At 34.7% G+C, this 26528-nt stretch overlaps 2 pseudogenes; one reads left to right on the forward strand and one right to left on the reverse strand.

Annotated features, from left to right (window-relative positions):
- The first annotated feature begins 11852 nt into the window (after positions 1-11852).
- LOC110583778 overlaps positions 11853-26528 on the forward strand; it is a 28580-nt pseudogene continuing 13904 nt past the window's right edge.
- On the reverse strand, positions 14211-14309 carry LOC123325799 (annotated as a pseudogene).

Consider the following 26528-nt stretch of genomic DNA (forward strand, 5'->3'; position numbering starts at 1 on the left):
TTTAACCATGAGGATTTTCAAAACTGATGCAACTAGAGAAATTTTAACCTGTAAAAGAAATAACAAATTTCTCTAGGATGAGTTCAGTTAAATTACTATTATGAGAGGACTGTGAGAACAATAAACATCATTTCCTCATAACACTCAGGCTTATTGTCTCCATTGTGAACTAAATGGCCTATTATTTTCTTACTCATAAGGGTATAATGAATATCTCCTAGGCATTTTGTGACCCTGACTCATTCCCTAGAGATCCTACGCTGCATTGCAGGCTCCAGGACTGTAGAGCACATTATATGGTGTAGGGAGGAGGAGGGAGGTGTCTCAAATTATACTTTAAAAACCAGGCTTTATGCTCCCATGTCCTCTGTGAAATGAAACACAGGGTATACATTTCTCATTTCTTTCCCCTCAGGAGGATGCCAAACTCTTGTTCAGGAAAAGGGGAGAAGTTGCTTTGGGCTTTCCTCTTCTCCTCTGAGATTTGTTTCATAAAGGAACTATTACTGGCTGCAGCTAAAATTTCCCCATTGCATATGCCTGAGTGTGCAAGACCTTTTTGTTGTAATCTTCTGCAAATGCCAAATTACCTGCCAAGTTTTATGGTTAATTGTTATATTTCCACGCTCTTAATTTATAAAGTGTTTGTCTTTGGTGCTCAAAGGAGAGACAGTATTTCAGACAAGACAGTGGCCAAAAGAGTACAGTCAGAGGCAGTAAAGAGTTAATATAAGAGAGGAAGTCATAACTTAGCCCACTACACACTTGGGGAATTATGATAGATGAAGCTTTGATTTGTTTAACCTCAGATAATCCATCACAGACTTGAAGAAAAAAACAGAAGGAGGTAAAACAAGGAAGACAGTTTTTTCCCCTGCTTAAATGCTGGTTGTTGAACATGTGCCAGGTTATCAGTGGGAATAAACTGAATTAAGGTGACAAAAGAAGTATCCAGTACCAAAGAGTCTATAAGAAAGATTGTTTTTCTTATGCTATTTACCTACTATATACACTATTACTTACTACAAACACAATAAGTTCTGTCTTTACCACACATCGTACCAGTAGCAGCCAGGATCCTGGAAGGGAAAAATAGCTTACTATTTGTTATCAGAATTTAGGACATGGTAAATAGAAACTAAAAAAAAAAAAAAAAAAGTGCAAATAAATAATAGTGGAGAGCCCTTACTAATTTTAGCCTGATAGTGAAGAGATTTATTATCAGAACATTCTACACAAGCAAAAGCTGAAGAAGTTCATCACCACTCAATTGGTCTTACAAGAAATGTTAAAGGAACATGTTTAAGCTGAAAAGAAAGGGTGCTAATTAGTGACAAGAACACATATGAAAGAATAAATCTCACTGGAAAGGTAAATTCATAGTAAAGGTAGTATATTATAAAGCTAGTGTAAAGGTTAAAAGTCAAAAGTAGTAAAAATAACTGATTACAACAATTAATTAAAGGATCCACAAGATGAAAAGATATAAAATGTGACATCAAAAACATAAAATATGGTGGGGGAGTAGTAATAATATTGAGCTTTTCAATGGTATCAAATTTAGGTTGTTGTCAAGTTAAAATAGACTGCTATAGATATATGTAAGCCTCATACTAACCACAAAGCAAAAAGCTGTAGTAAATACACAAAAGATAAAGGGATATAAGCATACCACTAAAGAAAGTTATCAAACCACAAAAGAAGAGCACAAGAGAAGAAGAAAGGAACAGAGAGGCACTATACAAAAACCAGAAAACAAGGAACAAAACAGCGATAAGTACATACCTATCAATAATCACTTTAAGTGCAAATGGACTAAATTCTCCAATCAAAAGACAGAGTGGCTGAATGGATTAAAACAAAACAAACAAACAAAAAACAAAAAGCCCCCAAGACCCATGTATATGATGTGTATAAGAGACTTATTTTAGATGTAAGGACATACACAGACTGAAAGTAAAGAGATGAAAAAAGATATTTCATGCAAATGCAAACCAAAACAAAGCTGGAGTAGCTATAATTATGTCAGACAAAACAAACTTTAAAACAAAGACTATAATGAGAGACAAAGAAAGGTGTTACATAATGATAAAGGAATCAATCCAATTTGAAGATACAACATTTGTAAATATTTATGCACCAAACATAGGAGCACCTAAATATATAAAGAAATTATTAACAGACCTAAAGGGAGATACACATAGTAATACAATAATAGTAAGGGACTTTAATACCCTACCTATATTAATGGATAAATCATCCAGACAGAAAATCAATATGAAACACTGACCTTAAACAACACATTAAACCAGATGGACTTAACAGATATTTATAAAACATTCCATCCAGAAGCAGCACAATATACATTTTTCTCAAGTGCACATGGAACATTGTTCAAGATAGATTATATGTTAGGCCACAAAACAAGTCTTAAAAAATTTAAGAGGACTGAAATCATGTCAAGCATATATGTCATAATGATAAACACCTACTTCAACAAACAAGAAAAGTCTCAAATAAGCAACCTAACTTTACACCTCAAGGAACCAGAAAAACCAGAAAGCCCAAAGTTAGTAGCAAAAAGGAAATAACAAAGATCAGATCAGAAATAAATGAAACTGAGGTTAAAAAGTCAGTAAAAAAGATCAACAAAACCAAGAGCTGGTTCTTTGAAAGGTAAACAAAATTGACAAACCTTTAGCTAGACTCATTAAGGAAAAAAAAAAAAGAAAGGACTCAAATAAAGTTAGAAATGAAAGAGGAGATGTTACAACTGACACCACAGAATACAAAGCATCATAAGAGACTATTATGAATAATTATATGCTAAGAAAGTGAACAACACAGAAGAAATGGATAAATTCCTTTTAAATAAAAAAACCCTCCAAGACTGTATCATGATGAAACAGAAGATTTGAAAAAATTATTACTAGTGAGGAGATTTAATTAGTAATCAAAAACCTCCCAACAAACACAAGTTCAGGACCAGACAGCTTCACTGGTGAATTCTACCAAGCTTTCAAAAAAGATTAATATTAATCCTTCTCAAACTGTTAAAAAAAAAAAAAATAGAAGAGGGAACCCTTTCAAACACATTTTATGAAGGAAGCATTACCCTGATAATGAAATCAGACAAGGACACCACAAAGAAAGAAAATTACAGGCTACTATCCCTGATGAACACAGTTGTAAAAATCCTCAACAAAATGTTAGCAAACTGAATTCAACAATACATTAAAAGGATCATACACCATGATCAAATGGGATTTATTCCAGGGATGCAAGTATAGCTCAACATTTACAAATGAGTCAATGTAATAAACCACATTAACAAAACGAAAGATAAGAATCATATGACCATCTCAATACATATAGAAAAAGCATTTGGCAAAATGTAATATCCGTTTCTGATAAAAAAAAAAAAACCTCTCAATAAAGTATAGATGGAATGTACATCCACAAAATAAAGGCCATGTAAGTCAGGCCTATGGATAACACTATACTCAAATGGTGAAAAGCTGAAAATTTTCCTGTAAGATCAGGAACAAGACATGGATGCCCACTCTTGTAGTACTGGAAGTAACCAGACAAGAAAAAGAAATAAAAGCATCCAAATTGAAAAGGAAAAAGTAAAACCGTCCTTATTTGTAGATGACATGATACCTAAAGACTCCGTCAAAAAAACTGTTAGAACTAATAAATGAATTCAGTAAGGTTGCAACATATAAAATCAATACACAGAAATCAGTTGCATTTCTACACACTAATATCAAAGAGAAATTAAGACAACAATCACACTTACAAATGCACCAAAAAGAATAAAATATCTTGGAATAAATTTAACCAAGGAAGTGAAAGACCCGTGCACTGAAAACTGTAAGACATTAATGAAAGAAATTGAAGAAGACGAAAATAAATGGACAGATAATCCTTGCTAATGGATTGGAAGAATTAATATTATTAAAATGTCCATACTACCCAAAGCAATCTACAGATTCAATGCAGTCCCTATCAAAACTTGTGTGGCATTTTTTACAGAAATAGAACAAACAATACTAATATTAGCATGGAACCATAAAAGACCCCCAATAGCCAAAGCATTCTTGAGAAAGAAGAACAAAGCTAGAGGCATCATGCTCCCCAATTTCAAACTATACTACAAAGCTTTAGTTATTAAAATAGTATTGTGTATTGTGATACATAGATCAGTGGAACCAAATAGAGAACCCAAAAATAAACCCATGCATATATGGTCAATTAATTTGTGACAAAGAAGCCAAGAATATACAATGGGGAAAGGACAGTCTATTCAACAAATGTATTGGGAAAACTGGACAGCCAAATGCAAAACAATGAAACTGGACCACTATCTTACATCATACACAAAAATTAACTCCAAATGTATTAAAAACTTGAACAAAACCTAAAACCATAAAACACCTGGAAGAGGACATAAGTGGTAAGTTCTTTTACATAGGTCTTGGCAATGATTTTTTTAATATAACACTAAATGCAAAAGCAACAAAACCAAAAATAAACAAGTAGGACTAAATCAAATCAAACTTTTTGTATAACAAAGGAAACTCAACAAAATAAAAGGCAACATGTTGAATGGGAAAAATATTTGCAAATTATATATCCGATAAGGGGCTAATAACCAAAATGTATAAAGAACTCTTCAAACTCAATAGCAAACAAACAAAACAAATAATTCATTTAAAAATTGGCAGAAGTTCTGAGTAGACATCTTTCTAAGGAAGATATATAGACAGCCAACAGGTACATGAAAATATGCTCTACATCATTAATTATCAGGGAAATGCAAATTGAAACCACAATGATATATCATCTTATTCCTGTTAGAATGGCTATATCAAAAAAGACTAAATAACAAGTATTGGCAAGGATGTGGAGGAAAGGGAACCCTTGTGTACTACTGGCGGGATTGTAAATTGGTGCAGCCACTATGGAAAACAGTAAGGAGGTTCCTCAAAAATTAAAAATACAACTACAATATGATTCAGTAATTCCATTTCTCGGTATTTATCCAGGAAAATAAATACACTAACTTGAAAAGATATATGCACCCCCATGTTCACTGTGGCAGTATTTATATAGTAGCCAGGATAGGGAAACAACCTAAGTATCCATAAGTGGATAAATTAATAAAGAAATTGTGGAATATATACACAATGGAATATTATTCAGCCATAAAAAGCATGAAATCTTGCCATTTGTGACAACATGGATGGACCTTTGAGGGCATCAGACAGACATAGACAAATACTGTGTGATTGTTCTTACATATGGAATCTCTCTCTCTCTATATATATATAACCATATAAATATTTATAACTGAATTACATAATTTATAACTAAATATATATACATATATAAAATACTATATGTATAAAACAGTATATATAAAAAACACTATATACATATATAAAACACTACATGCACCGTCTATGAGTGTGTGTGTGTGTGTGTGTGTGTGTGTATACACAGAGTTGTGCTTGCCCGAGTGGCAGTTGCCAGAGGCAGATGGCAGAGGGTAGGAGAAAAGGGTGAACTGCTTTTGTTTAGTTTAAGTTAAAAAAAAGAGAGAGAGAGAACTTGAAGCAGAACAGCTGTATAAAGAGGGGCACTTAACAGACCTTGTGACCTCTGGAGGAGGGATGCAATCAGCCCAAGGGAGCCTCTGAGAGGGAGTCAGGAGATTACTCTGATGTCACTATTTTTCCTTTGATAAACTCATTTTCCCACTGTTTAAACCCAATTGTAAGTCAGAGGGCAGTGGAGCCGTTGATATACTTCGGACAGGTCCGACTCCGTGGGCGTAAAGCAGGGTGGACCCACTTGGAATGGAAGATAGCAAACAAACATCCGTGGGTTGGCACAGAACCCATGGATGTTGGTTTTATGTGTTTCTTTCTCTCTCTGTGTGTGTGTGTGTGCAACATACAAAACGCCAGACCTTGGAGAACTGCTTTTGTCTTGTCGATTCAGTCCAAAGAGTCATGTAGCAATAAGCTGTAGATTGTAGACTGCCCCAGCAAGGCCCTAACCAAAAACTGGTACTAGGCTGCTCTGGATCCAAGATCTCAAGTCATCATTTTTGCTATTTTGCGATTTGTGATTCAGCAGGGGAAGTGGCTATCACTGGGTGAGGTGAACACTAGATATGAATGTTTCCTTCTCAAGGAGACACCGATAATAAGTAGCTGATGGGAAGAACTGGTGTACTTTCCAAGTGGGCGCTTCTGTGTCTTTTGTCTATTTCACAGAGGCCTCTGCCCAGTGATTTGCTGGAACCAGCTTGTATAGACAAGAGCCAATTGCAGACATCACTTCCCAGTTTCAGTTCAGTGACACCATGTTGGTAGCTTGAAATTGGCCAGGTATGAGAATTTATATGGTAGAAATCAGCAAACTCTATAAATCATTTGCTCCACCCAGAGAGTTTGTTTTTACACATTGAACAGTACACCACTGCCTCTGCATATAGAAATTCCCTAAGTAAGTTAACCAAACAGAGTTCTAGGAGACAGACTCTCCTACGTCTCAAATGTGAGGATTTACCCTCCTTGGGTAATTTCAAATTTCCAGTTTCCTTAAAATTTACCAATTTTTGAATTTTCCTCTCCCTAACCATGGAATTACTAGTCCCCCAGGGTATCAGGAAACGTATAGCTTTCATATTAGTGTGTAAACTTTGAGTCTATATATGCTCTTTTTTGTCTCATTTTGGCTTACTCTTCACAACTGTTTACCTATTTTATTGCTTCTATAGCAACCCAGCTGAGTTACTCCAAGTCAGACAGGATGGGGATTTTTATCAATTTTATTAAGTTTTTAATTTTAATTCCAGTATTGTTAACATTTGGTGTTATATTAGTTTCACGTGTACAGTATACTGATTGAACAATTGTATACATTACTCAGTGCTCATCATAAGTGTACTCTTAATCTCCTTCACCTATTTTACCTATCCCCCATCCACCTCTGCTCTGGCAACCACCGGCTTGTTCTCTTTATTTAGAAGTCTGTTCTTGGTTTGTCTCTCTCATTTTTTTCTTTGTTCATTTGTTTTGTTTCTTAAATCATATGAGTGAAATCATATATTTGTCTTTCTCTGTTTTATTTCACTTAACATTATATGCTCTAGCTCTATCCATGTTGCTGCAAATGGCAAGATTTCATTCCTTTTTATGACTGAATAATATTCCATTCCATATATATTCCATATATATATACCACATCTTCTTTATGCATTCATCTATTGATGGACACTTGGGCTACTTCCCTAATTTGGCTATTGTAAATAATGCTGCAATAAACATAGGGATGCATATATCCTTTCAAATTACTGCTTTTGTATTCTTTAGGTAAATACCCAGTTGTGTGATTACTGGATCGTAGGGTAGCTCTATTTTTAATTTTTTGAGGAACCTCCATACTGTTTTCCACAGTGGCTGCACCAGTTTGCATTCCCACCAACAGTGCATGAGGGTTAGGGTGGGTTTTTTGTTTGCTATCACTATATTTTCCTACAAACTTTCAGTATTTTGGACTGAAAAATGATGGACTGTGATGTATAGGACACTGTGCTGGGTGCCAAAGGGCACTGATAGAGAACTGGGGAGTGGCAGACACCCTGAGGTGTATAGGAAGACATTTGTACTTATAACCTTCCTTCTTTTGGATAATTTTTACTTTTAGGTAGGGGATGTGTCTCTCTAGTGCCACGAATGTTCAGGGCATATTGTTGTCTGATGTGAAATCAGGGATGGAAAGGCATTAGAACTTAGACTTGCCTCAGAGAGCATATTAACACTGATCAGAGGCACACTTTATTTGCTCTGTTTGCCCTTCCAGATCCCTTCCCCTCTCTTTTCTATATTGCAACGCGCCCTGGGAGGCAGACCTTTGTGGATTGTATACCAAGGCTCCTAAACCCTGACTGGGTTTACTCAATGGGGGCCACCAACAGGAGATCAGAGGAAGAAGAAGAGATAAATCAGTTCACCAAAGACTGCTTCCCTGCCAATAGCTATGGCTTTCTCCAGTTCCCATAAAACCCTCCCTCCCCTACCACTCTGTCTCTTCATGTTAGAAGTGGTAACAGCTCCATTCTGTTAGAAGTGTAACAGACCCTGGGTACATCACCAACCCCTGTTCATTCCCTTAATGAAATCCCCTTGTGAAAAAAAATAATAATCCTTATTTAACACTCTTCAATGACCTCATTTCATTAGACCATCTATCTCTTGTCAGGATCCTGACAAATACATTACTATAATGATGTTTTAAATATGGATTTTGAATGAAGAGAAAATGGGGAGATATTTCTTTTCATTGCTGGTGGAACTTTCCTGCATACCCAGCCCCAAACCAAAATTCAGCACTTTGTTGATTCCCAGACTTCTGGGAATCAACAAAGATTGATTCTCAATCTTCCAAGGAGTAATATCATTCCCTTTGGCCTCACCAAATTATTCTAATTTCTGATTTTCCATTTTTTTTTATTGCAAAAGACACTTGGCTCATGACTTCCTTTCCCTTTTTATTGCATCCCACCTCGTGCCCATTCTCTTTTTTGTAGCCCTTAAATACAATTGATCCTCAGACCCCATTAAGTACAGCAGTTTCTTCTAGGCCAGGAGTATTTCTGCAATTGCAAATAATCATCTGAGTGTACTAGATTTATTAAAGTGTTTGGAAATATCACTATGGCTGTAAATGTCTCTCGTATTTCCAGAATATAGAAATGCTACCAGCAAATCTGGCAGGGAACAGTCTATTACCAATCCAAACACTAGCACTTTCACATCTGTTATGCTTAAAAATTTTAAACTAATGTATTCATTCCAGAAACGGCAGAACAAAAAGATATCCAGCTAGGAGATCTATTTTCATATCAATATTTAAAATGCTTTCAATATTTACCATTTCACACACACTAAATCTCCCGTGACTTTTTGCTTTCAGGAAATCCATCAATTACAAACCAAAGCGAACATCTAAAAGGACCTGTAAAATGCAATATATATTGGCAGGCAGGGAGTTCAAAGCTCACTAGAGAATGCAATTAGCAACATTCCTCCAAATTAATGAAAATGAATAAATCCTGTCACCATCTTGAAAATCCATACTTATTATTACTCCAAAGAGATAGTCAATTAGAATCTAATTTCAAAATCTTGCCTCCAGGAAAAAGTATTCTATAAAGTGATAAACATGAATAGGAAATTCACACTAAGAAAAACAAAACGTAAAAAACAAACATTGAGAATATTAACTTTACTAATAAAACTATAGAAAATAAAAGTGGGTGTTTTTCTTTAAATTGCAAAAATATTTTAAAAAATAATACTTATGACTGCTGTGGGAAAATAATACTGTATTACAGTTAAAAGCGTGATCCTTGAAATCACATTGCCTGGATTTGAGTCCCTACTTCAGTTTTAATTGAGTATCTTCGGACATTTAACTTAATCCATTTGTGCCTCAGTTTTTTAATCTGCAAAATGGGGATAATTATAATATGCCTTATAGAGATATTGAGAAGATTCAAAAATATAGCATCTGTAAAGTAGAACAGGACCTGCCACATGGTAAGGGGCTTAGTAATTATCAGCAATTATTATTACAGCTATGATGAATGATGATGACCCCTGGTAAGGGCAGTGAATTGGGTGTTGAACACTTCCCTACACAGTAATGAGAGTATAAATTGGCATAAACTTTCTAGAGGTAGTTTACCTGTATAGCATAAAGAGCTATAAAAAGTTAATTTTCTTTAATACAGTAAAATAACTTCTAAGCATTTAATCCTAAGGAAATTGTCACAGAGGCAAAGATTTCTTTCCAAGGATGTTCATTTTAGCACTATTTATAGATAATCATTAGAAATGATGTCTGAAAATGGCAATATAATAATCATTCAGTGGAATATTATGTAATAAATAATAAATAATACTTTTGAATGTTACATAATATTTGTAAAAGCAGAATATAAGAAGCTCAGGTGGTTGGACTCTGTTTACTTTACACTGTAACTTTTTAAAATTATACATGCACAAAATTATATAGATAATAAAAATTTCATTTCTATATGAAAATTTAAAAATTCATCAAACTTATTGACTTCAAATGGTATTATTACAGGTGATTTTGTTGACTATATATTTCTGTTTTCTAAGGTTTTTATTGGTGAGAATTAGTTTCAAAAAAAAAAAAAGCTGCTAAAGTCTCCTTAAGTGCTTTGTATGTGATTAACAGATGTTCAAGCTAGAACAGTCTTTGGTAGTCTCCTACTCATCTTTCTTTTCCTGACAGTTGCATGCTCAATTAGATGCATTTACAACTTCATGCACAATTGATAACCTTTTGTCGTAAGTGTGACTTAAATTATCTGGTCAGCAACCTTGACACCAATATAGTAGCCAAACATAAACATAACTCATCTCCATGTTTAAGCTACTTAATAACTAACATTTACCTATAATTTGTTGAGGATATACTATATGCCAGAAATTGTTAATTATTTTGCATGCATTATTTACTTTAATCTTTACAATTATCTTGGGAGTTAAGAACCATATTCTTCTCATATGGAAGAAGAGGGATTCAAGTTTGAAGAATAGAATTTGATGCCAAATCTGTCTGACTCAGTGACTACACTTTAGCTCCTATATATGCTGCCTCTCAATAAATGCCTTATGTTTATCTGGTTTCTTTGCTGTCATTATTGGGAAGAAAAACAAAATCTATTTTAAAGTATAATCTAAGATTTATTGATGTCTGGAAAATTAGAATAAAATAACTTGGAATTTAACAACTCTGGCTAATATATAAAGTGGACACCACTAAAATGAAGATTAGTTGTAGACATTTTACTTAAGACAATAAATTTACAAAAAAAATTTAAGAAGATTAATCAAATATAGGAAATGTTTGACAAATCACAGTATTATTTTTTACAAGAAAAAATCTTTAAAAAGAATCTGTTTCATATGGAGAGAGTAATTTCTTAACAATGGAAATGTTTCTTGTTTTGTTTTGTCTTCAAGGTGATGGTTTTGGTGGATGGAGGGATTTTTTCTCCTCATTTTATGATAATGATTCTCTATGATACTTTCTAGTTATTTTCAGGCCATTTCTAATGTGGGCCCTGGTTACCTAACTAGACAATTAAGGCAGGAGAAATGATATATTTTTCATATATAAATACTGAACTAAAGTAGAAATTTTCTGTTCTTGGCTCTACCACTAATTTGCTATAATTGCCCACCCAGAAAGCATAAAGATTAGATACCACTTCCTCATTTGTGTAATAAAAGGGTACTTTATAATCTCAAACATGCCTTTTAACTATCTCATTCTATGATTCCGGTAGGCCTACCTAGAACATTGTTGGGTATACAGTATAAATATTTATAGAATGAGTACATCTCTTTCAGTTACTTCCTAATCCTATCTATTCTTCAAGCCTAGCTGAAACCTCACTTCCTTCATGAAGACTCCCTTAGTACTCAAACTTCCTGAACTCAAAAATAGTACAGTAATTACATGTCATCTTTAAACACTGCTTAATAATTTCATATAAGAAAGTCCTTGTTTTAGAATAAGTTGTAAATCAACTTGACAGAGACAGGTTTTTGACCTATAATTTTGTACACTCCTTGGGTTCAATCACAGTACTGGCCTCACAATGGATGCTTAGCAAATTCCTGTTAAATGCAGAGTAAGTTTGAATCAGCAACTAAATTCCTAATTTTCAATGTCAGGACATTTCTTTTATCAGAGTGAGGTTCTGCAGACTGCAGTCCAGGTCTTCTCTAGGCCTGATGCTGTTTGATCATCATCATCGTCATCACAACTATCATCATCATCCTTATAATCAAGAAGCATTTATTCAATCCTTCTGGAATGAATGGCAGCTGCTCAAGATCTATCTTCAGGTAAGAGGAGAAACAGCTGGTTATCATTCCCTATATAGTACCTTTCATATTTCCAGAGCCTATGATCATTAGCTTCAAAAGAGCCTCAAATATTGATAAAGTTTGTTGCTACAAAAAAAGGAGTAAGAGGAATGGCAGAGAACATATTATGGAAGGGGAGGGATTGTGTGTATTATCAGCTTGTTACACATCTCCTCACTCAGTATAATGCAGCAGACAAGTGCAGGAGAAGATGAGCTGTCAGTCTCTTGGTGTACCTCATTTGTCATGGGTCCTCTTATGTCTGCAAAGGCAGGGACACCGCTGTTATCAGGAAGAGTTTGTCATGGGACCAGTATTATGTATGCACACTGAGTGCACTTTTGTTCTTGTCACTAAATGTAGTTGAGAATGGTCATGTTGCAATTTCGCCAATGCTTTTGGCAGTTGAAATTAAAATCAAATCCCCAAATATAGATTTAAAGAAGATAGGTGGTTTTTCTCATTCTCTAAAGATGTAGGGGATAAATTTAAAACATTCTTTTGGTAAGTCATTGTTTACAATTAAAAACCCATCTAATATCCTTAGTATAGCCCTAGAACAGGACTAAGTTTTGATTAATTAGATAAAGAATTAGAGACCACCCTAAAAAATACGCATGTGATTTCCATTTTGAACTCCCATGGTTTTAGGATTCATCATTTTGTGTCATTACTCACACATCTATTCATAAAGAGGTAGTTGTTTCTGGAAAATGGCACTGGAAAAGTGAAGGTCGGTTTGAATGAAAATCCAAATTTGGTTACCATCCTCCTTTGAATAGAAGTGAAACAACATATCTGAGCTTTCAAAATTGCCTGACTTTATTCTAGTGTTTTGGGCCAAAGTCTGAGTTACGTATTTCTTGACTGAATTTTACTTTTTGTTCTTTCTAGGTCTCCTTTTCATTTGATTCAAAAGCATATATATAGATCTCTCGATCTTTGCAATCTTTCTTGATTTTCACTTTTTAGCCCAAGGAATTCAATTATAATTCATCTGGCAGATGGAAAGCTGAGGCCCATAAGGGTAGTAACAAATACTAAAAATAATGAGAAGGATGTAAAAATATCCTGATTTCGGATCAGGGGGATTTAATAGTACTCAGAGGTGTTTTAATTAATTAATTAATTAATTAATTAATTTCTTAGTTGTCATTCCTCTTCTTTTTCTAATTCCCTTTGCTCAGGCACTGAAAAATATTCTTTGGCCAGAATGCTGAAGCTAAAGCAAATAGCCTTCCTCTAGTAACTGCTCACCACTCCCATAGTCAGAATTGGTGTCACTAAACAGTGGTTGTGAGGGCCAGGTTTCCTGGGAAAATTCTAATTTGAGAGAGGTTCTACTGTCTCTCATAAACATATAAACGCAATTTATAGCATATAGCATGCTACCTGATTCAGGGATTGGAAGACTAAGGTTACTCTTCATGGTGAATATTAGTCAATTGATTAGTCAATATGTATATTTGTGTGTGTATATGTATGTATATATACACACACTATGTATATATGTATGTTTAAAAAATATATATATTTTATACATATTTAAAATATTATACATATTTTAAAAATATATTTATATATATTTAAAATACGTATATATATACACAATATGTATATATGTATGTCTAAAATAAACTGTGTGCAAATATACAAACATACAGATGATTCTCATTCTCATTAGTTCCATTCTATTGAGTTGTTGCAGACACTGAATTAGCAAATGCTGAATCATCGCTCCCGGGGGAAAAACAGAGTTAGGTTCCTGCAAGCCTCCTGTCACAACAGTCTTGTCAACTGATCAATACAAAGCCCCGTTTTATGTATTTCTGTTTAAAGATACCTTATTTAATATATGTTGCCAAATCATTAACATTAAACTCAAGACCAACAACACTATAACTCATGTTTGAATGAATCTTACCTAACACGTATTTCTCTGTAAGGCACATCACAGCCTTCTTGCACTTAGTAACACTAGACAGCACTTCAGCAATACACTCGAGGGTCATCTTAAGCAGCAAAATCAACAAAAAGCACAAAAATTCAAAAAAATGTGACACTTAATGGACCATGAAAAAGACACTTGTTTACAATATGAGAAGTGAAACAAAAAGAATGTAGTTTGTTTGACTTCAGCTGGAAATATGCATTAGGTGATTCAAATTTTTCTTCCTTCTGTGTGTTGTCTGCAAATGATCATGAAAACCCTGCAAATATTTTCTTTTTATGGAACACTTCATGAATTTGTGTGTCATCCTGTGCAGGGGCATCCTAATCTCCGTATCATTCCAAAATTAGTATATGTTTGCCGAAGCAAGGATGAAACCCCACAAGTACTGGCTTTATGGTTACAAATACATTCTAGCAAGTGGGCAAATTTACAATACAGAATCCACACATAATGAGAATCGATTGTGTGTGTGTATACTTGTCTTATCTAATTGTAGAGGAGAAATTTGCAAAAACTTAACATCTAAAAAAACTAAGTTGGCAATATTAGCAATTTCTTGGGAAATCCTAAAATGAGTGGAGATTCAGCCTGACCTTTTACCTTCTATGTCTCTATTTACCATTGCTGAATAAAGGCACTGATCCTTAGAAGCACAAAACTGAGACTTTCAGTTCACAAAAAATTAATTTATAATCTTCCCATGAGATTTTGTTTACTCATTAATGTTACATTCTAGCCTTGTGATTCCCAAAAAGAGAGAGATTTGATGGTCTCCACATACCCCACCTTTCTTGCTTCTGTGTCTTCTTGACATAGTACACTGTCTACCATATTACGTGTTGGAGAAGCACCACTGTTACATGTTCAAATTGCTTATACTTACGAATTTTCATTTAAAAAGGGGAACAACATCCAAGTTAAAAGTCAGTCAAGTGTCACTGTCACCAATAGATGGTGTCAGTGTTAACTTATATAGCAGTTATGTCTAACCAAGAAATTGAATTTGAGGAGAAATTTTCAGAACTTAATATGTATATCAATAGAATAGCTTCTATAGTTGTATATGTGCCCATCTCCTCCATTTGGCTGTTATTTTAAGAGCAGCAGTGGTGTTTTACTAATTTTTGTAGACTTTATGTATATCACAGCGTCTGATACTGAGTAGATGGATCTCAACAAAATATAATTTGTATGGAAATAAGGAATCATCATTGATTTCAAGAACCTTGCATTTCACTAATTTTTATTTTGTTTTTCAATTGAGAAAATTTTCTACCTTCTTTGGATAATTTTAGCTTCACCAATTTGAAAGGCTAGAAAGTTGATTCTGCTTTTTCCAACTTGTTTCTTTAAATTTTCTTCTTATTAAAACAGAATACTATGTTTATTGTAAGAAAATTAGAAGATAAACAAACATGAATAAAATGAAACTCACCAATCATTCTACTTCTTGGTTATAATAACTCTTAATACTTCAGCATATATATTTTTTCATTGATCGTATCTAGAGTAAAATCTGCTCCTTCCCCATCCTCTACACTGAGAACTAGAGAGTCTCTGTTACTTTAGGGAATGTGGTATATTCCTCTGGGTTGTAACATGGTTTAAAGCATTTCCTGCTAAGATTTCTATTGAAATATGTTCTAAACAGTGTTCTTTGTTAATAGGCACAAGATCTACATAAGAAGGCAAAAATAAATATGCAGGTCATTGGAGACAGCCAAAGCCTACAAAAGCAATTGTATTAACGTTTCAAGTAAAACTTGCAGAAGGCTTGGTCAGAGGAATTTCCTGTCCTTGGAAAGGAAGGGAAGATTTCTCAACTTTACATCTGAGATATTATTGAACTAACTCCTGATATCTGGTATCATACTCTCAAGGCCAGGCTTAATACAGGTGCTATGTTTAATTATCCATCAAATATTGTGATTTGTGTTCTCAATGCCACACCTATTGATTTCTTTCAAATGAAACCTAAAAGGGAACGCAGATCACACTTGGAAAGGACAATTTTACTGGCAATAAAAATGATTTGACCAATTATATAATTAAAATAATGTCAATAACAACAGCTAGCAGAACTGAAACCGTGAAATTCAGGCAGGAAATAAGTGATCTTAATCAAGGCAGGTATTTGGTCCTCCTTGAAATCTACAGATATGTGAGTAGAAATGACAATTCTGCCTGACACAACTATAGTCAGTACAAACTTCTAGTAGAGCCTCCATGATAGTTTTTAAATATCTTTGGGGAGGTATTGATATTCAATAAACCGAACATGTTTAAAGTGTATAATTTGATAACTTTTTACATATGCCTACACCTGTGAAACCATCACCATAGCCAAGATAACAAACATATCTCCAATCACTTCCTAATGCCGCCTGTGGTGCCTGCCTCCCCTGGCTTCATGCCCACACTCATCCTGAGGCAAATACTAATTTGCTTTCTTTCACTACAGAGTTTGAATTTCCTAGAATTCATACAAATGGGACCATACAGTACGCACTTTTTTCCTCTGGCTTCTTCATTCAGAATATTTAGAAATATATCCATGTGTTTGCATGTAGCATTAGCTTATTCCTTTATATTGAAAGATATTATTCCACTTTAGGAATACACCACAATCTGCTTATCCATTCACATGATGATGGCCATCTGGGTTCTTTTAATTTTTGGCTATTACAAATAAAGCTGCTATGAAAATTTGAGTTCCAGTCATTTGTAGACATAGGCTTTCATTTCTCTTGGATAAATACCTAGGAGTGGAATGATTAGGTCATATAGTAGATGTATATTTAGCTTTTTAAAGGCTGCTGAACTGTTTTTAAAGTGACTGTACCATTTTGTATTCCCATCAGTGTATAAGAGATACAGTTGTATGAGACATCTTCTCCAGTACTTAATATGATGGGTCTTTTTAATTTTAGACAGTCTAATAATATGTGTTGGTATCAAATTGTGGTCTTAATTTGTATTCCCCTCAGGACTAATTATGGTGACCATCCTTTCATGTACTTATTTGCAATCTATATATCTCCTTTTCCAAAGCATCTTTTAAATTTTTGTCCAGTTTATTGTACTATTGCAATATATTTTTGTGTAATCTTATTATTGAGTTTTGAGAGTTATTTAACTTGTGGATATATATTTTATATATGTCCTTCATCAGATGAGTGATAGGAAAATATTTTCTCCTAGTCTGTGATTTGTGTTTTCATTCTCTTCCTTTCAAAGACTGTAAGTTCTTAATTTTGATGAAGTCAAATTTATTAAATTTGTTATAGGCTGGGACACCAAGGTGGCTCAGTCAGTGAAGCATTTGCCTTCGGCTCAGGTCATGATTCCAGGGTCCTGGGATCAAGTCCCACATCAGGCTTCTTTCTCAGCGGGGAGCCTGCTTCTCCCTCTGCCTGCTGCTCCCCCTGCCTGTGCTCTCTCTCTCCCTCTCTGACAAATAAATAAATAAAATCTTAAAAAAAAATGAATTTGTTATAGGCTGCTTTTGGTATTGTATGTAAGAAATCTTTGCCTAATACAAGGTCACAAAGATCTTCTCCTATGTTTTACTTCTACATGTTTTATAGTTTTGCTTTTATATTTAGGTCTACGATCCATGTTTAGCTAATTTTTGTATATGGTGCAAAATACGGATTCAAGTTAAATATCCTGTATTTGGACATTTAATTCTTCCATGGTAATTTATTGAAATGACTATTCTTTCTCCATTGAATTGACTTTGAGTCTTTGTGGAAATTTACTTCAATATATACATACGATTTCCGAATTTTCTATTCTATGACATTGCTCTATTTGTCTATCTTTATGCAGTATCATACCGTCTTGATACTGTAATGTATCAAGTAATAGTAATAGTAGTGGAAGTACTCCAAATTTGTTCTTTATTTTTAAAGTTGTCAGTTTCTATAAAGTACCTGGTAGGATTTTGATTTCATTGCATCAACTCTATGTATCAATGTGGAAGAAGTGACACATTACCAATACTCAGACTTCCAACAATTAATATGGTATGTTTCCCAATCTGTTTAGATCTTTAATTCCTCTCATAAATGTTTTGTAGTTTACAGTGAACAGGTCTTGCATATATTCTATCAGATTTATTCCTAATTTTTCGTATTTTTGTTATTACTTTAAGTGTTTGTTTTTATTTCAATTTGCAATTTTATACTCGTGTTTAGAAATACAATTGATTTTTTTTTATATTTATGTTGTATCCTAAAATTTTCCCAAACTCGTTGGTTCTGGCAGCTTTCTTGTAGATTCCATGAGAATTTGATCGTAGACAATTATGCCAGATGTGAACAGAGAAAGTTTTGTTTGTTTTCCTATCTGGGTGATTTAGTTCCTATTTCTTGTTTTGTTGTGCTGGCTAGAACCTTCACTATCTTGAATGGAAATAGTAATAGCAGAAATTCTTGCTAGGTTCCTTATTTTAGAAGAGAAGCATTGAAATTTTTACCACTAAGTGCTTTTTAAAGTAAAAACTAAAAAGTGACTACTAAAACATTTGAAATTACATATGTGGCTTGAAATACACACACATTCACATATATACACATATTTTATGTGGGGTGAGGTGGGGGTCCAAATTCATTCTTTCACATCATGATATGCAATTGACTCTGAGTAATTCTTTATATATGTTTCTGTAATCAGTGCTAATATTTTATTGAAGATTTTTGAATCTAAGGATATTGTTCTGTAGTTTTTTCCCCCTCTTTAATTGCCTTTATTTGGTTGATATCATGATAATTATGGTCTCATATAATGAGTTTGGAAGTAATCCCTTCTTTTTTATATTTTGCAAGAGTTTTTGAAGGATTTGTATTAATTTTCCTTTAAGTGTTTGCTAGAATTCATTCATGAAGAGCTTCTGGGCTTGGGCACTTTTGTGAGACATTTTCTAAATTACTAATTCAAATTTTTACTTACTATACATATTCTGATTTTCTTTTCCTCCTAAGCCTATTTCAGTAGTTTGTGTCTTTCTAGAATTTAAAAAAATTTCACCTAAATAATCTAATTTGTTGTCATATAATATAAATATTTTCTTATAATACTTTTTATTTCTGTAAGGTTGGGAATAATGTCCTCTCTTTCATTCCTCATGTTAGTAATCTGTGTCTTCTTTTTCCTGGTCAGTCTAGCTAAAGATGTTCCAATTTTGCTGATCTTTTTAAAGAACTCACTTTTGGATTCACTGATTTTCTCTACCTTTTTTCCTATATTTCATTTATTTACTGGTTCCTTTGATGTCTAAAAGGCTTTCTGTTTTCTTATTGCAAATAGTGCTTCTCCCATTTTCTGGAAAATATTTATTTTTATCTTCATCTGGACCCTAGGATCTATGCTAGGCTATGTGGATATAATGGTAAGCAAAACCAGATGCAGTTCCCAATCTATGGATCTTGTATTCTAGAGAGAGGATAATTAATCACATTATCAGACCAAAAGATGCTTAGTTAAAACTGATAATAGTCTCATTTAAAAAAGAAACATAATTCTAAGAGAAGATATAAAAAAAAACTACCTGACTTAGAGAGAGAACAGAGATTATATCCTGGTGGAAGTATAGAGAGGAAGAAGTTAATCAAAATTACACCTGAGCAGGTGACGTAAGAACGTTATGGACAAAAGATGCAGTGTCTGCAAAAGCTTTGCCTATGTACAACACTGGAAGGAGGAAAATGTGGCTAGGATATAGGAAAGAGAGGGAAAGAAACAATCTAGTGCTTCCCACAACATACTGTGTCTACCACACTGTTGGCTGTTTAATAGCCTGGATATCAGGGTGAGGATTCATGAGAGAGAGAAAAAAGTGTCAAGAATGTCTCCTTACCTTTGGCTTGTAAAATTGGATGAATGGTGGTACAATTCCTTGGAATAGGTGCTCCTAAAATGTTTGCTTGAGGTCATAAATTCAGCCCTGATATGTTGAATTTAAGCTGCCTTCAAACAGAAATATAGATTAGGCAACTGTATATAATAATCATAATAATAGTAATAATAATAGTGTTATGTAGCCCTATTGTACACTGGGCATTATTTTAAGAGCTTCATATAACAATTCACTTAATTATTCCAACAAACCTAGAAAGTTTATTATTAGTTTCTTTTTACAGATGAAGCATAAAAATGTGTGTGTGTGTGTGTGTGTGTGTGTGTGTGTTTATATGGAGCTCAGCAGCAAGACTGGGGAATTGAGAGACCAGAGGACCAGAGAATTGAGTAGGACTGGTAAACAGTTTTGATGGCTCCTTTGAGGCTAGTGAACTCAAATTTATAATAATACCAATAGGAGTACTGTGGGATACTTGGCCACTTGGGTGATGACAGAGAGAAAGCAGAAAGTGGGCTGCATGACGGATGAGGTTTTGCTTATGAGGTGTGAAAAGATAGAAGAGCAAAGGAGTTTATGGTATGGCCAAGAATATTACTGAAATAATTCATGATAAGGAATTGGAAAAAAAGAGTAGATTGGAGATTAGCATAAATTAAGGAGTCAGTGGATTCCCTTTTAGCTGATCTGGAGCCCCCACAGAATCCTTGAAAATCCAGGAATATGATTCCTTATACAATGCAAGCTTATGATGTGCCTTGACTTAACCTCATAAAAATACTATCAATATGCTTGAACTCCAGAAAATTGTGCTTGTTCTCGGTCACTAAATCACAACAAAGCTGTTTCTCTTAAGGTGCCAAGGACAATCTCAGTGATATCCGATCCCCGGAGGTCTGTGCTTTGTAAGCCCAATAAAGCTAAATCCAATAAATCTATTCACAATTAAGATACTTTTTCATATTCATTAGACTTTCACTTTAATTAAAGGTTTATTTCTCTGTGTGTATTTTTAGAAAATGTGGAAGTTGAAGCTATAAATCTAAACCTTAAATAACAAACCTTTCCTTAGGCTTATATATTGGCAAAAATTATTACTGAAGTAACTTCAATATTAATAATAACTATTAACAAATAGCCCTGGGCAACATAATCTCAGAGGACACCTCTATACTTTCAGCATCAGTGGCCCATCATTACCGAGATATCTAGAAAAATGTTTGGGGACAGGTGGGGAAAGAGATAAACTGAGACCCTCAGTAGAATGGCACTGAAAGGAAAAATGTGCAGTTTTGTGATGTTCTACTCTTCGGATTTTCTTAGGCTAACCAAATCAATGTGAGGAAGAACATTCTCGCCTTACATTACTATGTAATCAAAGTTATTTACTTGCACATTTTGGGGATTGTAAATGATTCTGACCTTTGCTAAACTATTATGCACAGAAAGGAAAACTGTCCCTTTAAAACTTGCCTCTTGATGTTAATAAATTAGGGACCTCTCACAGTTCCTTGCCAGACTCCATTTGTCGTAATGTTGAATTGAACTTTCCAGGTGAAATGAACAGCTGCCAAGCTAGCCTTTCAAGAAGCTGCCTTTGGGAACATAATACTTTATTATCCGTGTTGTGCCATTCTATGCTGAGTAGTAGTTAAAATAATGAGAGGTCTGACTAAGTGATCTATTTCAAGGTCTATTTTCTCCTTAGCTAGAGAAGTACCGTCAGACCGTTCATCCATCTGTTCTTCCTCAGGGCACAAGAAGCAAGTCAGTTGGCTGGAACTAAAGTCTTTCACCTGTTTTTTAAAAAACTAAACTTATAAACTGAATACAGTCTCTAATATGTTTATCTAAAACTAAGGTTTTGGCTTCCCTGGAATCACATCTTCTTTAACTAGTTAAGAATCTTTCACACTTGTTTTGAGTTTAAAAGTTTGCCAGTTTTCTGTGCCCACTAATCAAGGGTAGTTAGTTCTTTTTTTTTTTTTTTTTTTTTATTAACCCCTTCAAACTTCAGCTCCTGGTTTATGACAGAACAAAATTTACCATTAGTCTAGTTCTATTTCTTGCTGGCAGATCATAATTTCCTCTTAAAAGGTTTTTGGGGAAAGATGCAATAATCTTCAAAAGTTGGCTTGGACATCAAATGGCTTTTATTAAGCAACAGTTTGAGTTGAGTACAAAAGAATTGAAAACATATGTCAAATAATAGAGGAAAAATGTCTTTGGAAAACCACATATTGGGTCTTTCCAACAGCAAAACAACTTAAAATTTGTTTTGGTGCTTGGCAAAAATAAACATGTATGAGTCTGTTGGGAAGAAATGGAAGAAATCCAGCTTTCTGGGAAGAAGACATTGAATTATCTCTTGTCAAGAAGTAGTATAACCTGTTCATATCTTTCTTATCTCCAGGAATAGTGACAGAGAAGATTATGGTAACTAACATCCTACCTATAGAAGAATTGTCCTAATTAACTGCAGGGCAATTTGGTTTTTTTTGTTTGTTTGTTTGTTTTTTTTTTAAAGATTTTATTTGACACAGAGAGAGAGACAGCGAGAGAGGGAACACAAGCAGGGGGAGTGGGAGAGGGAGAAGTAGGCTTCCTGCGGAGCAGGGAGCCCAATGTGGGGCTCGATCCCAGGACCCTGGGATCATGACCTGAGCCGAAGGTAGTCGCTTAACCGACTGAGCCACCCAGGCGCCCCGGCAATTTGTTTTTAAAAATAAATTTCCTGGAATGTAATGCAAGACTGGAGGGAATACAATAATACTAGAATTCTAGACACCATAACAGGCACTGAAGGGGCTAATTTTTTCAGGAGCCTCATTCAAAATTCCCAAATACTACTTAATGCATTCTATATTCATCCCAGTAGCTGGAAATGGTATTTACCCCTACTCATCCTGTTCTCTTTCATAGCTTATGGATTATAAACTGGAAGAGCCCTTAGAGGTCTTCTACCGTGATTGTAATTTGATCTCAGAGTATAGGTCAGTTTCTCAAAAGGTCCTTTCTTGACTCTCTTCATCAAAATTAGATCTTCCTGCACTAATTTTTTACTTATGAAACCTGTGTATTTTCCATTCTAATCTTTATTACGATTCGTTAAAAAAAATTTATGCTCATCTGATGTCTACTATCCCATTATGCCATTAGCTGTGGCTATACTGTATCCCTCCTATTCCCAAAATAATATGTTCACAGCCTCACCTCTGATTTCAGCCACTCATCTCACAATGATGATAAACTTCTTGCCTCCAGGGGTCTTTCATTTTACAGGAGTAAACTTCTCTCCCTCTGCTGTAGTCCTTGTGGGACCCATTCACCAAGCAGACATTTCATCCAGTGGGGTCCAGAGCTGATGGTGAAATGCTTTAGTTTATCCTCAGGTGGACGATGCTGAACTACTGGATTCATTCCTATATAGAATTCTAGACTTACTATTGGTTCTACTAAATACTATATAATTGTGAATGTAGCCCATTTGACTGGTGTCTTGACCAAAGTGTTCAGATGCACACTGGGAGGATCTGATTTTTCTTCTTAGGTTTGTACAAAGTTGGTTGTATTGTTGAATTTTGAGTCCTCAGACAGTGTGTCAAAATGGTTTACCTTGCACTGCACCAAGGGTTCTTTTGTCCTTTACCAACTGATCAGCTGATCTTTACACCTCATTATCGCCTTTTACTGGACTGTCTCCAGATTCATGCTTGGAATTCTTTTCTGACAACATCGGAGCTAGTTCTTGGTTCTTGTTCCCAAAGTGGGGTCATGGAGACCCAGGAATAGCCCCCGTGTTCTGGAGTTTCATTCATTCACTACCTCTTTCCCACTGAGTTCTGACAAGAACATCAGAGTCTTCAGCACTCATTTGTTTCATAGTCCTTTTCTAAAGGATCTTTAGTTTTTCTCAAAATTTCACAGCAAGCTAGAATCTAGGTTTATACATAGTTCTCAAACTGTTGTGTCTCCAGAGCTTGGGAATTCAAACCAGCTGACTTTTGAGATTTCTATTCCAGGAACTAAATTGCTTAGAGATTTTCAAAACCAATTCTATCTTTTGAATTATGACCCAAAGCAGAAGAGTAATCAAAGTGCCTGGCATTAGAACCAAAGGGTCACTAGTTGCAGCCAAGCAGCTCAGAGTTCTGAGGAAAACCAATGACCCTCTAGTGGTCCCTGGAGCAGAGCTCAGCAGAGAGGACCTAATGGAAAGCCATTTAAATTTGAAGTTCAAATTCAGTCTCCATGTCAAATTCAGAAGGAAAAACCATTCACCAAGTCACATACATCATAATAAGCCTTGAAGATTACAAGTATTTTTTCAAAAAGTTAAATACTTTTTCCTTGTCAGGCTGTATTAGTATACTGTCTAGTCTCTATTTATAGTACAAAAGGGTGAGAAATTCCATTTAAAATGTAATGAAGTGAATATAATCCCTATTTTATTGATGCGAAAACTAAGGCTCTGAAAGATTAAATATCTGGCTCAAATCAGAAAGTTAAAAGGTAGTAGAGGTGGCATTCAACCCAAAAACTATTTAGTTTTGAAGGCCTCAGTTTGCTACAATACCATGCAGTACCCCTAGCCAAAAAAGGCAAAAACAAAACAAAACAAAAAAAAGGTTTTGTTCAAATGAATAAATTTTATTTTTACCTTGAAAAGTAAAAATTTACTCATGAGGAATATCACATATCTTCCAGGCTACCAATTTAATGTCATATTAGAAAGCAAAAAATGTTTCCCTATTGGGATGGTATACATTTCTCTTTATATCACATACCCCAAAAGTTTAGCACAGACATCTAAAAGTGGAATGAGGAACAAAGTATTCTTTACTATCATTTTGATTTCTTTAGTTGTGGTTATTCTCATCAACTTGGTGGAGAAGTTTTACTTTCAATTCCTAAACCCCAAAATAGTAATATGGGATCATGGTGAGGTGAGTAAATATGGTCCTGGAATGTATATAAGTCCCATTCTTTGACTTCCTCATATAAGGGAAGCAATTTCTACTACTAGTGAAAGGATGGCATGAAGATGGTAACCACAATGAGTTCTTATTTCTATTTCCCATTCCCTTTAAAATTTTATTTAGAAAGATATATTCCTTCCCTGCCCCTCAATGAAAACGGGCATGCTCATGATTTCTCTGTTCCCATTCAGATTAAAAACAAAGAAACGTAGTCAGTTTTAGTCATAAAAAGTCATAAATCAGAAATTCAATATCCACTCAATAACCAAAATTAATATCTAGTCCCACATAAGCATTACAATTCTGAACTTAGTGGCAGATCTCTAACTTAATCTACTTCAGGTTGGGGTAGAGGGTGGAGAAATGGGTGAAGGTGGTCAAAAGGTACAGACTCCTAGTTATAAGATAAATTAATTCTGGGGCTGAAATGCATAGTGTAGACACCATAGTTACCATACCAAGTATATATTGTATATTTCAAAATTGCTAAGGGAATAGATATTAAAAGTTATCACCAGAAAACAAAATTTGTAACTATGTAAGGTGATGGATGGTTAACTAAACAGTGTGATAATCATTTTGAAATATATAAATATATAAGGTCATTATGTTGTAAACCTTAAACTAATACAATATGTTAGTATATTATATAGTATATGAGTAATTAGTATACTTATAAGAGTAAATATATCTCAATAAAGCTAGGAAAAAAGATGATATGGTTCACTTAAAATTAAAAAGAATCACTGTAGTGTATCTGAAGTGTGTGTTGTGGAAATAAAGACAACACACACACACACACACACACCTCTCATTTAACTTACTTCAGGCAGAAAGCCTGCTTGGGGAGGGTTGTGAGGTTCTTCTATTCTCTGCTTTCTTCATGCTCACATTCTCCATTTTCCTGCCTGGGCAAGGGTTGTGGTAGGTCAGTCTATAGGCCAGTTCTTAGGTGTTCAACGTGTTAGCAATCTGGGCCTGGCAGATGGCTTAAGTTAGTGAGTGGGCCTATCTAATGATGAAAGCTAGATCTTTCTCTTGTGGATGCTTTTGTTGGCCCTTCAAAGCTTGCCTGCTTACCATTCTTTCCTACAGTTGCCATGATCAACTAGCATTGTCAGTCTCCCAGATGGTCTCCTGTAACCTCTAACTCAGCCCTTGAGCATCTAGCACCACACTCCCAGGCTTTTCCCTGAGGTCCCTGTGCCCCTCCAGAAGACCATACTGGTTAGGACCAAGAAGACTCTGTACTTACTCTCTCAACCAAAGGCCCAGACCTGCTCAGTGAAGAACAGTCCCACAACACTTGGAGTTTCAGGACCATCTCTGTACAGTAGCACTAAAGAGAGTCTATCCTCAAGGATGTTAGTCTGCCTTCTAAATTTCTAGGGGCCTAATTAGATCCCAGTTGTAGTTCACTTTAGCTTCTTCAGGCTACTAGTAGTCAGCTACTACTCTTTGTTTTTGGACTGTGGGGAATATATCTCAAAACATTCTGAGTGATTTCCTTATCAAGGATATTATCTAAAACTTATAAATAAGGCAAAGAAGATTACCATGTGTCTTTTCAAATTAGTATCAGAGTACTGTCTGACTAACCTGTCCAGAGGTCATCTGTCACTCTAAGAAAAGATAACATTTTTGATTTACTGTTTACCAATAATTAAGTTTCAGACTCTGGAAAGTTAGATATTAACTAAATTAAAGCAAAATTTTTTTGATCAATAGAGATGCAAATGATTTTCTTG

The sequence above is a fragment of the Neomonachus schauinslandi genome, chromosome 9 (assembly GCF_002201575.2).
Source record: "Neomonachus schauinslandi chromosome 9, ASM220157v2, whole genome shotgun sequence".
NCBI lineage: Eukaryota > Metazoa > Chordata > Mammalia > Carnivora > Phocidae > Neomonachus > Neomonachus schauinslandi.